Source organism: Tribolium castaneum, chromosome 4 (genome assembly GCF_031307605.1).
Source record: "Tribolium castaneum strain GA2 chromosome 4, icTriCast1.1, whole genome shotgun sequence".
NCBI lineage: Eukaryota > Metazoa > Arthropoda > Insecta > Coleoptera > Tenebrionidae > Tribolium > Tribolium castaneum.
In genome coordinates, this window is record NC_087397.1 from 3,010,489 (window position 1) to 3,023,143 (window position 12,655).

The 12,655-nt window shown below is 36.7% G+C and overlaps 2 protein-coding genes across 2 annotated transcripts in view; one reads left to right on the plus strand and one right to left on the minus strand.

The window, feature by feature from the left end:
* Positions 1–12,655, minus strand: part of LOC100142246 (serine protease 53) — a 32,272-nt gene that overhangs the window by 17,467 nt on the left and 2,150 nt on the right. The window lies entirely within an intron of this gene.
* The window catches only part of LOC662726 (protein O-mannosyl-transferase TMTC1), a 75,427-nt gene that overhangs the window by 1,361 nt on the left and 61,411 nt on the right, over positions 1–12,655 (plus strand). The gene's annotated exons all lie outside the window — the stretch shown is intronic.

Consider the following 12,655-nt stretch of genomic DNA (forward strand, 5'->3'; position numbering starts at 1 on the left):
TAGAGGTAATAAAGTCTCAGTTTATAAATTGAATAAGAGCCAGGTTATCGATTTGTCGAAAATTCAGGCAAAAAACTGATTTTTACTATGGTGAAATTATAAAAGGATGTGAAATATCATGTGTCAAAAAGTACACGTCAACACCCGACAGGTGATAAAATATTTAGAGCAAAAATTCAATTTAGTTAATAATTTATCGGTATTTTCCAAAAATAACTCATTTTTAAATTAAATCCAATCGAATTATTTATAATTGAAATTGACAAAAAACCTAACGTAAAATCAATTGAATTACATACTAGTTCTTTTTTCGTTTAAACCTTGATTTTGTGACTTAATCGACGAGATTGGCTGAGATTAAATTGGCTCTAGGGATTCTTCCAAAGTCACACATCTTTTAATTAGTTGGTAATGAAGTCTAATCAGATCGTTGTTTTATTTAGCTAGGGTCTGATCGATCCAGGCTTTATCGAGTCTTTTGTGAGCCTGGACATTAGGATCTTTGTGATAATGTATGTACCGTTCCTACCTGTGGGAGGCGAACTTCCAATACCTTCTATATGTAAATATATTTGAAGGAAAGTTTTGTATGAGGTAGGGACTAGGAACAGAATCTCCAACTGGATGAAAACTGCTTCACTTTGAGCCGAATCAAAACACGAAAATAAAAAACGTCGCGAAACTGATCATGAAACTTTCAGAGCCGAAAGTCTCATTTAGACAAGTATTACAAACACTAAAGTACGATAAAGTGATGATGTATAGCAGTAGTCGAGAGCAACTCTTAAGATTGCGTTTAATATTCAAACGGCGTGCTGGGGTGCAAGTTGAAAAAGTCGACAGCTATTTTCCCGGCTTCTAATCTACTGAGGGGTCATTGCTTGGTCGCAAGATAATTTGCTCGGATGGATTATAGAGACGCAACTGCAATTATTACGTGCTTTTTGCTGTTGTTTCAAGCGTCAATCGATGACTCGTAATTTCCATCTGCACATTTGCTTGATTTACTGGCCTGCGCACCGAGTTAGAATATCTATGAATTTTTCCATTACAGCGATTTTTGCGTACGATGGGGCGATGCATGGTGAATTCGAATGACTTTGCACATTTTCAATATCCGGTTAAAAGTTGCGATAAAAAGGCAAATTTATCGCGACGCTCTTATCAATACTTTAACGTGTTCCAGGCTTATCGAAAATCAGGACGACTATCAATTGTCATTATCGTCATTGTTAAACGCAAAACGAGCCTGAAAGAAATTCTACACCAAAATAGCGGTTGTGATTTAATATTATACTGAAAGAACAACTTAAAATTTATTATCCCGGCGCATCCACCATTTTTTCATTTTCAGGAAAACGCACAAATTAACCACATTTCGAGTGTGTAGTGACGTAATTTATTGTAAATTTAAGTAATTAAAATAGAAAAAACTATTACGACTCTCCACTTTGCTTCTTCTAAATATTTCAACTAATAATTAAGGTGTTGATTTAAAGTTTACTGTAAATTGAATTAAGGTTTGTTCAAGCCATAAAAATCCGTTAAGTTTTTGTGAGAAATGTTGAAATCGATCTTCTTTATTTTTATTTACGACGGCATCGAAAAATTTTATGTAGGCAGAGTCATAAACCGCAAGAAAATCCGTAAAGATCTAGATGGTTCGGCAGAGAATTTACGTTATAAGGTTCTCTCAATAACAAACCTAAATCCTCGCGGATACGGCGAATTTAATTTAAGTCAATATCACTAACAAAGTACTAGATTAAGAGAGATAGATGTTCAAATAAAGGGTTAAAAAGCTTACTTCCACCTTTAATGCTCTTAGAAGGTTTCGCCTTGTAAGTAAATCGAGCAAGATCGGCCACATTGAATCTGCATGTCGCGACTGTGCAGCGTTGCGTTCCGCTTTCGGCCTTAAATTGTCTAATAAATAATCTATTTTAAAAGTTTTTCGTATGCGGGAAGCGTATTCCATTTTTTGACAGACAAGTGGCAGGGGCTGATCCCGTGAAATTTTGTCGAAACTTTAAATTTTCTACTACTTCCAGAGTGGCGGCTTTACAAACCAGTAATCCCCGTGAAAAACGCGAATAGCATAAATTTGGCGAAGAAAATCGAATTCAGCACCCGCACAAAAATAAGTTCTTACATCAGCAAAATATATTTGATGCTCTTCATCTTGCCATGATAACAGATCTAAATGGTATTCTTTTAGCATCGCTCTTTTCGCCACCTCAAATTCCAGATGGTAATAAAAATCAATATGCCACCTGTGGCAGATATTACAGTGTCTTGCAAATTGTAACAATGCGGATTTATGGCCTGTCAAAGTGGGAAAAAATCGTTTTGACAGACGCGGAAGTTTACCAAGGCCTAAAATGTTCAACAGGCTCATGGCTATCGCACAGAGCGCTACAACCATAAAGCGACGCCGGATTTATAAGCCACGCTAAACTATTTTATCCCAGGTTCAGACAACTTCACGGAGATAGCTGATACGTTTGCAATTAAAGCCAGAAACTTAAGAGACTTAAGAGAGGAAAAACACAACACCGAGACCAAAATTTATTTTCTTACGGCTCACAATGGCAGGAAGACAATGTTCTCTAATTCCAGTGCATAATAATCCACTTTGCTCGCAACACGAAATCGAATAGTGTTTGAGAACTTAATTGGTTTCATATAAAATCACAAACTGAGCAAGATCGTCACGGTTTTAGAGGCTCCCGTTTCTGTTTCTCAAGCTTCAATAATAGTTTACAATGCACTTGAAATTAGTTTGTAGGTAATACCAAAGTGCTGTGGTCAATAAAATTAACTTAAACTGATTTATGATAACGTAATTACTGTTAAGGGAATTTGTGTAATAGCTTACGTGGAATTTCTCGAACCACACCTAAGCGTCATAGCTGGTAAACTAATTCATATTTAATTACGATTTAAGCGTCGATTTAAATTGTTTTCATCAACGCGGAAACGCCACCTAAAAATAGTACCGCTCTTAATTAAAAATTCTACGAGACTAATTTTGCGATTTCAACTGGTAAAAGATAAAGCTAAATAATTTTTGAAAACGCAAACGTGGTGTAATGACCGAGAAATGTTGCTTTTTGTGTGTTCAAAGTAATAATTATATTTTTAGCATTGTAAGCATTGGAAAAATAAAATCACTTTTATAGGTGCTCGTATAAGGGAAGCAGAAAATCCCTACAAAGCTTTTATTGATACCATAATATTTCAAAGAAAATAACATGTCTTACTTTATACTAGGAACATTTGATTCAGTCTTAATAGGGACATTTGTGTCATATTTTCTCTAAAGCTACAGGTAATGGAAAACCCGAAGATGCCGTTTTTCATCGATGCTCCATCGTTATTTTATATCAGGTCAAATAAGTCCAAAAGAACCTTAAATGATATTTTATGGTAATGAGAACCATGTATACACAAGGCTTTCTTCCTCATTTCCCTTTTACGAGTAAAAATTTGTAGTTTTATAAAAGTACGAGATTTATGTGTTCAAGTTTTGATAGAGCTAATTACGCTCAAGTTTAGTGCTAATGAAACCGGATATTTTAGTGTCGCATTGTAAAAAGTCGTATACTGTGTGTAAGTGTTAATGCAGGCAAACTGCAGATGCTTAATTACTTAATTTCCATTATCATTGTAACACGCAAGTCACGAATAAAATTAAACGCGAGCATAAATAATGCAAATTTATCTTTGGAAAGTTTTTGCCTCTTCGGCTCCACCGGTCGAAATTATAAAATCCAAACAAGAAACTTTCCAACCGAAATAAAGCTGTCGTACACGGGGAGTTAGAATTAGTAGTGTTCCGCTTTTAATTGGAACATGGAGAGATATCAGCAATGCCTGGGGAATTTTCGGTCTAAGCTTGACCAACATAGTTCACTAATTCTGGAGTAATAACTGCGAAACTTATAATGAATTTCCCGAAATAAAATTAAAGCAATTCGGGAATTGCTGCCGGCGCAACGTCATCGGAACAATATTTTCAACCCGACACTGAATTATTCACCAAATTGGCCGATCGATGAGAATCTACAAAGAATGCCGATGTTTGCATACCTCCAGGGCCGCACTTTGTGAAGAAGTGCGTGCGAATACTAATGAATTTTTCTCAACACAAAGAACGCCAAATTTGTGAATATTTAAACTGGCCTATCGGGCGAATTGGTGGATGCGCCGGGCAAGAATTTCGATTTGCCACGCATGTGACCCTTGACCAAATTAGGAATTTGTAATTGGTCTCATAACTCATCAAGCCAAACCAACCGAAAGTAATTTCCACAAATATGCCGCAGATTAAGAGGGAAGAAAGTCACTTTTCCTATCAATTATTCACGCATTTGCAGGTAGCAAGCCCTAACCCTTTAATAAGCGAATAAATTTTCCGATTTTCTTTACCTACATAAACAGGAGTTTAACTAAATCCAATATTGATTTTACTACTGCCCTCTGTTAAACTGATTATCACTGTTTTGACCCAAATTAATTTTTTGATTGAGGTGCAAGAACTTGAGAAATTGAATGAAAGTAATTAAAGCTCGAATTTGATTATTTAAAGCGATGACGAGAGTTGAGTTTCGTCGGTCGGGTTATTCAAAACATCTTGGAATATTCATTCGTGTTAATAATTCAAGAACCGGTCGATAGTTTTCTTACAGTTCTAGACACGTTATCAAATATTGAATCGGTCTGTCCGGCAAGTTTTTGGCGCAAATTGTCAATTAAGCATCGAGAATTTCCAGATATAACTAGGTTAATTAATTGTTAAAGTTTGGTAATGGGTAGGTCAATCGAACGCTGGCTAGACAACTTCCGATACAGTAAATTGAAATAGGTTTCGTGAACGTACCGCGCTCTGACCACTATTCCAATTAACTGAATTATAAAAGACTGAAAAGTTGGAACAAGCAAAACATTTCGTGAAGAGAATTTAATAAAAACTTTCGCAAAGAATGGCAGATAAAAGACTCATATAGAATAAATTCGTTCATGCATTTATTGTATTAAACCGCCATTGTAAGTCTTCCAATTATTTGAAAGATGTAACAAAGAAAATTTATCTGAATGTAGATCCGGCGAGGTTTTGTCTGGATGCATTTCCGCTGAAACGCTTGAATATCTGACTAAGTTTATTGGCCATTTCTTGCTTGATTGTATGTCAGCCTATAATCCAGTCCATAGTTGTTGTGGCGGTGTAAATAAAAAAGCAATTAGTGAATAATCAGTAGGGCTGGGGCAATTTATCGTCGGCTGTATTATGTTTGTGTCAGCTGTCGAACCGCCGTTCCTGAATTGATCCCATCAAAGTTTAACTGATTGCTTAATTAAACACCCTTGCCAATAACGACGCCTATTTATTTATTAACTAAATCAAGTTACGCTTAACTCATTACGTTCTCACATTGCGCCGGCTTTAATAAACCGATTCATTTCACGCAAAATATTCATCCTCTTTGCAACAAAGCCGAATCCAGACCTTTGAATCATTGTTACCAAAACTTTGGTTTCACGAAACAATCCCGATTCTTAATAATAAACGCTTTTTAAAAGCACAGAAAAACGGAAACTTTCCACGCGCACCTACAATGAATTTAAAAAGGTTCACACAACGAAAACACCATTCAACCACACTTTAAATTAGTTTTTTCGCAGAACAAAGCCGACGGGGATATTAACTTATCAACCATGAATAAAGATGTCACCGTCAGGTGCTTTAATATGTGGCCGATTCTGCGGCTTCAGGACGACGAACTTAAATTCATTATCGTCCTCTGACACATGTCCTTAGTTTCACGCGCTAAGTCCGGCCTGATCCTCGTCATTTCTCACTCCAAGTGCGCAAAAATGGGCAAAAAAATTATTTCAAAAATCTTGCTTGATAAAATTTTAACGCCTTGAAATAACTAGGTTTGATAAAAATCGAGGATCAAGCGAGCTCCGCTCTTATCAGTATGCATGGAGCACTTAGCTCGAGTTGCAGATGCTCAATTTTAATTTTCTGTAATTAAAATAGGAGCACAGTATGGACTAATAAGCGTCCGAGGCCGGAATTAAGTGCTTAATTTTGAATAATATTTACCAGACTCTAACACACTGGCAAATTTAATTCGGTCTTTTTGCTTTTCCAATTTGACAAAGATTACTCGACACTCGTAAAATTTGGCATTTTATTTGAGTTTCACATCTTCGTGAGACTGCAAGAAGTTGTAATCTTGCCCGATCTCGCTATAACCTAGTTTAAACCATAAATTTACATTAAACATCTCGTAGGATTTGCACCTATTTTAAAACTTTCAGAGCAACTATTTAAAAATTGACGTGTAAGAGAGATTTACTGCTCCCAGCTGAACAAATTTTTTCCTTCGAACCGGAGGGAAACTAATTGTGGAGCTGTCACAAGTTCTCATAAACAATGAATTAGTGAAACGCGATATTGACACAATGCACTGCAATCTCCCTCGAAAAATAAAACAAGAACTACTACAACGCCGGCATTAAAATTTAATGTTGTTGTCTTGTTTTGATGACGACATTTAATAATCTATCAGGAATGGGTTCCAAAGCCATTCAAGCGTAATTATATTAATGGTGTGCCCAATCTAATGATATTTTGTTACAATACAAAAAAACATAATAACTCAATTCATTCGGCAGATTAAAGTCGATTGGCCCACGATTGTCGGAATACATTAACTGGAAATGTATTTTTTGTGTTGTTTAAAAACTGAGTTCGGGTTTAAGACTGAGATTGTTGAAATTTTATTAGCCGCTTCGGTTCAATTAGCTTCCAAACAAACTAAACACATAATGGTCAGTAGGGCCTCTGCGGGTGGCCATAAATAAATTACCAAAGTAAACAGTTCACTTCGGGTTCACCGTTGGCACACTTCATGTATTGCCAATTACTCATTGAAGGGTCGGGTCAATGCGGTGTTTCACCGGGGATTTCTAACATCAGCACTCATAAGTAAATAAGTAATTAGGGGATGTGTCACTCGCCGCCAAAACAAATATTTTTCCCTAATTCGCTTACCCGGTGTTTGTTTTCGGAGAACTATTCAGAGTTGAGTCGAATAATTAATTTTCCCCAATTATGAAAGTGTTTAATAGATGAGCTTTGTGCGAGAACTTTAAATTAAATTATCTGTTAATCAATTCCCTACAAACTCATTTACTGAAGAAATTTATGAAATTATTAATAATGACGGTACGTCACATTGCTGTTGTTCAACACGCTAATCAGTAATCGAATTACTGCAGCAAATCTGGATTAACTTTGACCGGTCGTTCCGTTTTTCCCAATATTTGAATACGGATTTTGGATCGAGTATTTAACTGCACGACAAAGAAATAATGAGCGGGATTTGTCTCTTGAAGCCTTGCGTTGCCAGCACTTTATGCCGTCTCAAAGCTCGGATCCTTCCAAAAGTTCAGTCATTTGCGTTTGGAAAACACGATATTACTATATTTTAAGCTTCAACTCCGGTTTTTTAATAAATATTCGCCTAGGTGGTGCGTCTATATTAAAAAATGTCGTGCTGGGGACGACCAAATTGAGACGTAAAAGTTTACAAGTGCATTATAAAGCTTATGACACGGACACATCGGCCACTGAATTAAGCCCATTTCAGTTGTTGTTGTACATATTAACATTTTATTGGTGATAAGGCCAGACTTGAGCTTCTCGCGTGTCGCACGTCATTACTACGTTCGCTGGAACTTTTTACGGTTAATTTTAGACTCATTTGGGGAGAAATCAGATGATTATCGCAATTAAAGTAAAATGTTTTCTTGACGCTTAACAGACTTGTCAATAAAGTTTAAAGCTCGTTTTTGAACTAAAGTGGAAACGCGATGGAGAAAATTAGTGGTGTACGATTTTTGATCTAAAAACAAATCTTAGTTTGCTGGTGACGGAAAAATAACAAACAGTCTTTGCTTAGATCTCTTAATTGTCGTTGCATTTTGCAAAGTGGAGCCCAATCTACTTTCTATGCAATATCAATGTTGCGTTTCTTGAAGGGAGTCTTTTTGTTTGCGTTTGGTGGAGCAGTTGTGACCCAATTTCGATGTGTTTTCCGTAACGTCGGGAGTAAAATTAGATAGTTTGTGAGAAGTGCGGTGTTGCATTATGTAAATAATATTGGTAAAAGTGAGTTTGTAAGGCTCGACAAATATTATTACAGTATATGTAACGAAGAAAGCCTGCATGCCTTATTTTACACATCAGGAGAACGTGATCACAGTGTAAGCAGTTTGCATTATCATACGATAGCAAAGCGAACTTTTGAAAACAACGTTTGCTATTAGGCCCTGATTTAAAATTCAGAAGCGGCGTGTCTGGATGAATAATATATGTGTGTATAAAAGGATTCTTCTGTTGCTTTATGTGGATGAAAGCTTTTTAAGTAAATAAATAGCTCGTGCGATTGATACGTCAGAAATGTGTCGCTTAGTATTCCCTGTCCCGGCTACAATTAAAATAACCGTACTCCTGAATGCTTATCTCTCGAAATTCGGGATTAGCAGCGGCGCGTCATTAGAGTTATTGTGCCGAGCACGTGTTTACTATAAAATCTTTATTCTGAAGAGGCTTCCAGCTCGAGATTTTATCGGAATTGTTGCTGAACTAATATGTTCAATAAAAATATATCTTCATTAAGGTGCAACTTTGGCAACTCTTTTCAACTGCGATTTCCCGACATTAGGAGAGACAGTGGGAAAGTCCGTGACTTGAAATCTGACCCGGGAAAAATTCTCGAGCTACTTAACGGCGCAATTAAACCAAATGTAAAGTAAATTTAGCAGGGATAAAGGAATGATTATTTTAACCGCCAAGGATTCGGGCAATTTATGCAGATTTCTCTAGTAAAATCAGTGTAATCTACAACAGACGTAGTAGAAGAGAGAGAAGGTGCCAAGTTAGATATCTTTGAGTTATATGGAAGGCTGAAGCTCCCACTAACTAACTAATAGCTGGCGTTTCTATGCAAGCATAATGGAATTATGATCCTTCTGTATTCCTGTAATTTAATTAAATATCCATATACCGAAATTTCGCGAGCATTCTAAATCATTTTATTTGTTTGGTGCCGCAGAAATTTATCACGGGAACTACACAATTAATGATAGAGGCTTATGCTCGATGAATCTTATTCAACACGAATGCACTAATTATATCGAACGTTCTGTTCCACTCTGTTCCTCGCTGTTATCTGTATCTGTAAAAAAATTGCAAACATGGTGGTGGAAGCATTTTAACGGCACATAAAGATTTTCGGGCATTTTCATTTCCAGTATTCTATTATTCGGAAATAATTGGCTAGGCCACAACAAATTTTGAATAGTCTGCCCTAAATTACTGTCCCGGAAACATTTTTTTATTGATGAGCCGTTCCATCAACACATTTAGTTCGATATTATTTCGCAATGGGAGCAGAACAATAAAAATTGGATCAATTTCCTGTATCAATTCCACAAACGACCGACTAACAATAGTTTAGCAAGTCGAGTTTTAACTGATTGATTAGTTAATCCCCGGTTTAATAGAGTTGGCAAACATGAGCGTTTCAATTATGAAATCGGATTTTGCGCAAAAATTTAGTTATTTTTTTCCGGTTTGGAGAACGTCCCTGTGATATCCGATAGAAGACTATCTCGCCAGGAGTTTAAACTCCTTTGTTCTCTATAACTTTGAATCGATTTTATTTTAACCACGACGGGGGAAACTTCCAACTTCTTTGATACCTTTCTAAACATTTACCTTAATTTATTCTGCGGGCTAACCCAACAAAAGCTGCAAAAATTTTCACTCATGCTGGAGTCAACCAGAGGGAAATTCGAGCGAAATCCCAATCGGGGATTGCTCGTTTGCGCTAAAACTATGAAATAAATCAAATCTCGAAAAAGGCAACATTTGCATGAAAAGTCGATCGGCTTGTGTCTTAGTTGCTATAAATCCAAATGATAGTCTATAGAATTTCAATTTTCGGTTAAAAATGCAACTTGTAGATGTTTATGATGGTTCAGCGCCACGTAAAAGGAATAAATTGTGTGCTGGAAATTTGAAATAGTTGCTTCAACCGACAAAATGTGTAATGTATTCAACATTCAACTTATTCGTTATCCCGGCACATCCCTCACTGTTCCCACCGACATAAATTTCCGTGCATGTTAAACGGCTAAAAGTGCGTACTACCATGTAATGTACGAATGTAATCTGATAGTTTTACTATGTCGTGTAACCACGCCATGATTACGCGACTCTAATTAATAATTATTAGACCCGAGCGTTATTAAATTTTATTTTATGAAAGAATCCTCATAACTTTTACGAGGTTTATGTAATTCGAGTATATGGCCCATCTATCCCCCAATTATTTTTATGGCAGACGATAACTCCCCTCACCCCCAAACTGAGCTTTATGCTTATTAAGATGATTTATTAATTCGTAAGAGCTCGCGTGACTCCTTCCGATATTATCTACCCAGCGGTGCTCCTTCAACACAATCCGCAATTAAAATTTTTCTCGAAACGCTGCTATTATTCGACGATGTATTGTTACGGCCTTGTAGTTTATATTCGGAACTGCGGACATGATGCTAATAAAAGCCCTTCGAGATGTTTATCACTGTTGATTGTGTTGATTTACGCATTTTATCTGATGGCTCGAGACTGCTCAATTGTGCTTGATTCGGTTTTGATATTTTCGGCAACAAACGCGGTGTTGAAAGTCTTAAAAACCGCCAACGTGAGGTTGCGGCCGCCGCCGCATAAATTGCCCCTTCTCCCAGCTCCAGACTGCAGCATCCTTAGGGGCATGCAACAATATTGTCGAAAGTAGTTATTTTGAGGCTACAATTCAACGATACGTAGCCCTCGGGTACCACAAAACCTGCAGAAAATCTTTCCCGAAACCCTAATATTTAGCGCTGGCGAAATTTTCTAGTTCCCCTTGATGTTCGTGCGGCCCGGACTTTATCTCATTAAAGGTGCTAATTATTTAATTGAACGTCACAAAACACGGTGTTAATATTCTACACTCGACTAATGCTGATTTAGTTACGAGTTAAATTAACTTCTATTATTAATAACGGAATTAAAAGTGAAACGTAAACGGGGATAACTAATCTAGTTTTTGCCGGGATGGCGAGACTGAATTGCAATGAGCTAATCTTAGTTTATCCAATTTTTAAACTAGTATTGTTCCAATGGCCGGGCTGAAAATATTGTATTTAGTGTCTACATTGTTCGGGTACTTAAGTACTTCTGTAAAAAAGTATATGGAGCTGACTTCAGCGCTTACATTTGCATACTTTTCATTAGCGCGTTTTTCCAGTTTTATTATCTCGGAGGAAATTATTTTGTTGAGTCGTATGCGTAAATGTTTACATTTAACTCGGGTTTTTTATGACGCTAATGTGACTCACATAAACTTGAAAATCAAGTCAAATGAGATACTTTTGGCGCTTTCGCGCTGAGACCAAAAGCCGATCATAAAGCTCCCTTTTCAGCGAGGTGTTGCTTTCAACTTTCAATAAAATTAGACATTCACAAAGGAGCACGAAAATCAAAACTGTCCAAGTTGGCAAAAGTGATAAAAACCGAAAGTTGGGCGAATTAACAAACATCTTTTCGGGATTCGGTGCGCCTATATGTCACCAAAGTTTTATATCAGTTCTTCAACTTTATTGCTAATCGTTTTAACTTTATATTTCGACCGGAACGTGATCTTTCATTTTTATTCCTTTGGTAAATAACTTCCCACCTTCGACCTGTCTCTTCCCATCTTTCCGCAATTCCGAAAAACCAGCATGTGTGCTTCCCCGACCCCCTTTGTGCAAATATTTTCGATGGCGTTCGACGCAGATGAGAAATGCGGGTCCGAATCGTGAATAGTAATGCGAAAATTTACAGATTAGCTGCGCTTGTAAAGGAGAATTCGTCCTTCTCTAGTTCTTGTTTCGTCCGGCTATAACAGTGAGCGCCCCTCGTTACCGCAGCCGTTGCCACGTCATTCTCTATATTAGAACAACGCACAACAGCTGTTTTATTTAACGGTTACTGCGTAACTTAGCTAATGAACATTTCTTGCTGACATTCACTATCGAACAAGAAATGTACTGGAGTGATTTCAATGGATATGGACGCGATAATAACGATTGTTTGCAGATTTTACCCAACAAAGACGAGATACCGAGATAGCGAGATAGGAAACTCTATTGTTCAAACTGAAATTGCAGAGATGAAAGTTTTAACGAAACGCTTTGCTTAGACAACTAATTATTATTAAACAGCAAACAAGAACACTGCAAAAATCAGCCATTAGCGAATCCGAACAGGAAAAAACTTTCAGCAGGAATGATTTTTCTACAAACTGTTTACAATAATAACATTGGAAACAAAAAATCAACAATTAATACGATCACTAAGAAAAAAAAACTGAACGTCTTTTATTATTCGAGATTTCTGAATCACCATCGACCCTAAGAGTTTTATTCTTAATATAAATGACCACCAAATAATGTTCCATGCAGTAAAAATAATTTTTCATGCATTTTTAATAGTCTTTCCGATAATTGCTTTAATATTTTAGTTTAAGGTCTGAAATGTAGAAATGAG